This window comes from Tursiops truncatus, chromosome 4, assembly GCF_011762595.2.
Source record: "Tursiops truncatus isolate mTurTru1 chromosome 4, mTurTru1.mat.Y, whole genome shotgun sequence".
In the NCBI taxonomy this organism is placed as follows: Eukaryota; Metazoa; Chordata; class Mammalia; order Artiodactyla; family Delphinidae; genus Tursiops; species Tursiops truncatus.
Genome location: NC_047037.1, coordinates 16,533,012 through 16,538,209, shown reverse-complemented (window position 1 = coordinate 16,538,209; position 5,198 = coordinate 16,533,012).

Sequence of the window (5,198 nt, the reverse complement as noted above, 5' to 3'; positions counted from 1 at the left end):
CTTTCTCTTATTCTAAGGACAGGAGCAATGACTTCTAAGCTCTTTACATTATCAGGGCTAACACTGGAAGTAGTAATTTTTCATACTAGATCTAGAGTTCTTACATAGCAATAACTGAATCTCTTACACCTTTTGTCTGTAGCCTCAGACACACAAGTTTTAAGAGAGAGGATGTGGAAGGAAGTTAATCTGTCCATTATAAAGACTTTGCTTTAAATTTGAGGAATTTAGAGGAAAAGACAGAATACAAAAGATTTACATTTCACAGAAGTCAGTAGTCTTTCACGTAGTCTTTTGAAAATAAGTAAGAGGACAATTGAAGCAGACAAGGACTTATCACAGAATTATAATCTGAAAGTCATGCCTTGTATCATCTTTTATACGCTTTGCATTTCAACAAAAATGTGTATTCTATTCCAATTAATTGGGTTAATCTGGAAAACTTAAAAACCAGAGCACATTATTCTAGGAAAATTTAAAAATGTGTGTATATCACTTAAACTACTTTCTAATCATAGTCAAAGAGTACATTTAAATACAACTCCTAAAGCTAAGCATTTAATAGTGATCTGTTAGAAACAGGGGAAAAGGTTTGAAAGTTACCCATGTACTGCAATGTTGCTGAAATGTATATAATGGAGAAAACAATTGCAAAATGACATGCAGGTGTGCAGGGGCGCTAGCGGACTTCACATGATTTCGTTGCAATATGAAGGGCATTATTGCATTATTATGTATGCGTTATTAATCACCAGGATCCATAATTTGATGATAATTATGTTAACACTGTTTTGAAATGTTTAGACAAGTGTTGATATACATTTTCCATTTACTTCTGGCAGAAAGTCGCAAAGCCTTCCCTCTCTTGTCTTTCTAAAGTATAACCACATAGTTGGCTAGGGATTTAGGAAATGTGGTAAATTGTGAAGCATCCTTCTCTTTACCAGAGTACATTTCACATCCTATATATTGTATCAGAGGGTGAAAACTGTTAGCCTCAGGTAAAGTTTGGTCTGCAGACACATTTCTTTGGGCTATTTCTGTTTTTAAAAAAAATATTAAATTAGTTCCCAGTATTTAACAGACAGAAGACTGAAATTTTAAAATTTTGGATTTTTAGCTTTTACATTGGGAACATATTTCCATAATTAACGGAAGACTGATATGAGAAGAAAGTCCCTTCTTGGGGAGGGGCCTGGAAGGCGCAGGAGGGAATGCCTCTTTGGTTGGCAGTGTTCCTACCATTCTCTACTGTATTACATCCATTCTATGCGTTAATGCCCCCGTAGGCATTGGAGTTTGCACCCCAGACACTTTCCTTTGCCATGTCAGTCGTTGGCGAGTTCACAGACATCTAGCAATCTCTAAATTTATAGTGGACACGAGGATGAAATTACATAGAAGAGCCTAGCCATAGAAATTCTAATTCCCATAAGCAGCTGAATCTGTTCATCAGCGTTTGTAATCATTGGTATGCTCTAAAATTTGTAAACTGCAGTTGAAAGGAAGTCTTGTAGCCAGATAATATCTGACTCTTTTTTTTGTAGTATGATTAATTATACTATAAAAAGTATTTTTAAAATCCAGTCAGGATTCTTTGGACTCGTAAACACTCAAACCCAAATGGTTTTAAAACTAAAAGCCAGGAGTGAAGGTTGGAATGTAGGAGATATTTAAGAAAACAGTAGTGAGAGTAGCAGACTGAGAACTGAGCACTCTGGGCTCTCTTTCTCTCAGTCTCCTGCAAAGTGTTCCTGCTTCTTTTATTTCTTTATTTCTTTATTTATTTTTTACTCTATTTTTGGCTGCATTGGGTCTTCGTTGCTGCGTGTGGGCTTTCTCTAGTTGTGGCGAGCAGGGACTACTTTTCATCGCAGTGCACGGGCTTCTCATTGCGATGGCTTCTCTTGTTGCGGAGCATGGGCTCTAGGCGCACGGGCTTCAGTAGTTGCAGCGTGCGGGCTCAGTAGTTGCAGCATGCAGGCTTTAGGGAGCGCAAGCTTCAGTAATTGTGGCACGTGGGCTCAGTAGTTATGGCTCGCAGGCTCTAGATCACAGGCTCAGTAGTTGTGGCGCATGGGCTGCGTTGCTCCACGGCACGTGGGATCTGCCTGGACAAGGGATTGAACCCGTGTCCCCTGCATTGGCAGGCAGATTCTTAACCACTGCGCCACCAGGGAAGTCCCAAAGTGTCCCTGCTTCTGAGTGCATTTCTTACGATGCCTCTTCTTCCCCCACTCACCCACCCTTATTTCAATTAGTTTCCCCTCCCAACCTTAATCTTCACATTGCCAGACTGTGTCCACCCCAGCCCGTGGCCTTTGTCAGTCTCCATTGGTCTCTGAGAAAGGGCTCTGATTGGTCTAGCTCATCTTTTGAAACCAACCACAGAAATCATAAAGCAGTGTGCAGCTTCTGGATTGGTAGCTTTGGACTAATAACATGCCTTGTCCAATCAGTCACAGCCAATGATATGTTAACATCATCATAATCATCACTGTCATCTCGTATCATCACAGTCAATACCACTGCTAACGTTTAATGGATACTTACTATGTGCCAGACGACCTCCTAAACCCTCTAGACATGATTCATTTAATCCCAATAACAACTTGGGAGGCAGACGCTATTTTGACCGTATTTTATGGATGAGACCAGTGAGCATGGTTGTCTGTGCTCAGCAGAGACTTGAAGGCAAGGGCAGCTTCCCTTCCAGCCAGCTGAGGGGGGACAAGCAATAATAGACGTGTCTAGAACAAACCATTTTCCCTTTGGGCTTGCAAAATAGGAGGTTCACAGAGAATTACAAGGTAATCCCTTCATTGAGAAATTACTGAAACTGGTTTGCAATTTGCTTTGTTTGCACAGTTGTGCATCTCTCTAAACGTTTTATGGGCTGGTACAGTCAGCATTTGAGACAGGACAAATCCCAGGCCAGATTTTAAAGTACATAGAGCTCTTGCAGTCCCACCCCCTTTCTGTGCTCCCTGATCCCATGGAACTCCTTTCTTTCTTCTTTCTTCCCCTTTCCTCAGTCTCTGCTGTTGCTGGCTCCTCAGAGGTAAACCCTTTAGTTCCCTCCTCTGAAGACTCAATCTCACCCCTATGATTTAGACCACATTGCGAACATGGGACTTGACAAGGTTGGGCAGTGGCCAGACCGGTTTTAGATTGCTACTCAATCTAAAACACCTGGATAGTCACAGGTTCTGCAGACTTTGTGTCTAGAAAGCCAGTCACAGACTCTGTGGTCAATTCCAAGAAAAAGTAGGACCTCAGTTGAGGGCCAGCCGTCAAATACAAGTCAAAGGGCAGCATGATGGGTGATGCAGACACATCTAGGTGCTCCAAGAGGGAGGAGCTAAGTAGTGGGAGGTAAGTCAGAAGCCAGAGGGAACTCTGGGGAGAATGAACACAGTGGGACAAACTCAGCCAAGAGGCTGTTGTGTCAGCTGTCTTATAACCACATTTGCTTGGGGTTGTTGGGAATCTATTTGCACACATCATACACAAGACTTCTTAAAGGTAGCTACACACTCATTGGACAACCGAAAAACACAGGCCCCAGATTTCCTGCCATGAGGTGGTCTCAGTGGGCCTCTGCTCCTTCCATTCTTTCTTCCTTCCTTCCTCCCTTCCTTCCCTCCTTCCTTTCCTTCTTTCTACCTATATCAAATATTTATTGAGTCCTTATCAGGTGTTGGAGATCTAATGGTGAATAAAACAGTAATACTCCTTACCCCAAGGATTTCACATACCAGAGGTGAAGATAGGCAAGAAATAAAAAGTCCTACTGAGATTTCTATTGCCAACATTTGCTTGATGTATTCTTTGGACATCAAGCCACACCTGACCAAGGAGCCCCCATTAAGACGGAACTCACCTAGCAACCTCTCAGTAAGCCTAGTGAGTAAGCATCAAAGCTAGCTCACAACTTCCTCCTAAATACCTGCTTGCCCAGTGTTTCTTTGTGGATGAATTATGCTTCCTGTCCAATTTCCAAGATCTTTTTGTTTTTAAAGACTCTTACTGTCTTAATGTTCTTTTCTTCTTATCCTAACCAGCCTTCAGAAAATACTCTAATGTCAGCCATGTGTACTTTAATATGAATTTGAATCATTGTACAACCTCTCCTTAGGGACATGGCCATCTTCCTTCCTAGTGTGAAAAATTGAATGAAAGTGGCTTTCCCCTGCTAAAGAAATTTGAGAAGTTGGGTTTTCAATGAAGCAATAGCAGGGAGAAAGCCTGTCCACATACACACCTTCTTCATTACATGTAAAGCTGGCCTTCATTCAGTATTTCCTCTGGTTTTAATTAGAAGCAAACAGTACTCTGTGCCTTCTAAAAATGCTCAGGGGTAATGCAGAACTAATCTGCCTTTTCCTAAGACTCCCAAGTTTAAATTTCCTAATTACAGTTGTTTGCCAGCAGTTCTTTATTAGTGCAGTGTCAGCTTCCAATAAGGGGAGGACTCATGTGGCAGCGAAGCCAGTCTTTTAGGGAGGAGACAGACAGCTCGAAGTTCATGACCATTCTCACTAAGGGGACACTGAATATAGGAAAAGGGTCCAAAGTCAACTTAAATAAGTTGGAAAGAGCAGTGTCTGCCATTGCCTCATGTTGAAGTTAGGGCAGAGAACATACCTATTCATTCCTGACAATTTAAGGCCTCATCAACTAGGTACTGCTTAGGGCAAATTAATTGTGTTGAAAGAGAAAGCACCCGTGAATGCATTTAACTGTGTCCCTATTATTGGAAACTTTACATTTTATATTCTGTGTAGGGTGGAGACAAGACTTTATAAATGATCAGGAAGATGTTTCTTGCGTGTTTAAGTCAGACTAAAAAGTGTCCAACTACATACTAATAGCAATTCAGCCTCTAAAAATAAACTGTGTCTGTTACTTACAATGCTGTCTTCATTGAGAGTCTATTTTACATGGTTTTTCCGTGCCCAGAAAAAAAGAGGTGTGGTTCTTACTGCAAACACTTTTGAAGATCTATTTGATGATTTTGTAGGACCCATAAAGTGCCTAAGGATTACTCATATATTGCTGGCTTCAGTGTAACTGTAATGATCATAGTGATTGTTTTTTAACTCTCTACAGATGTTGGAAAATTTCAAGTCAAGTGCTTCATAAAAAATATCACTCTACCTATGCCTGGCTCCTTTATTTTAATGAATGGAATTCTT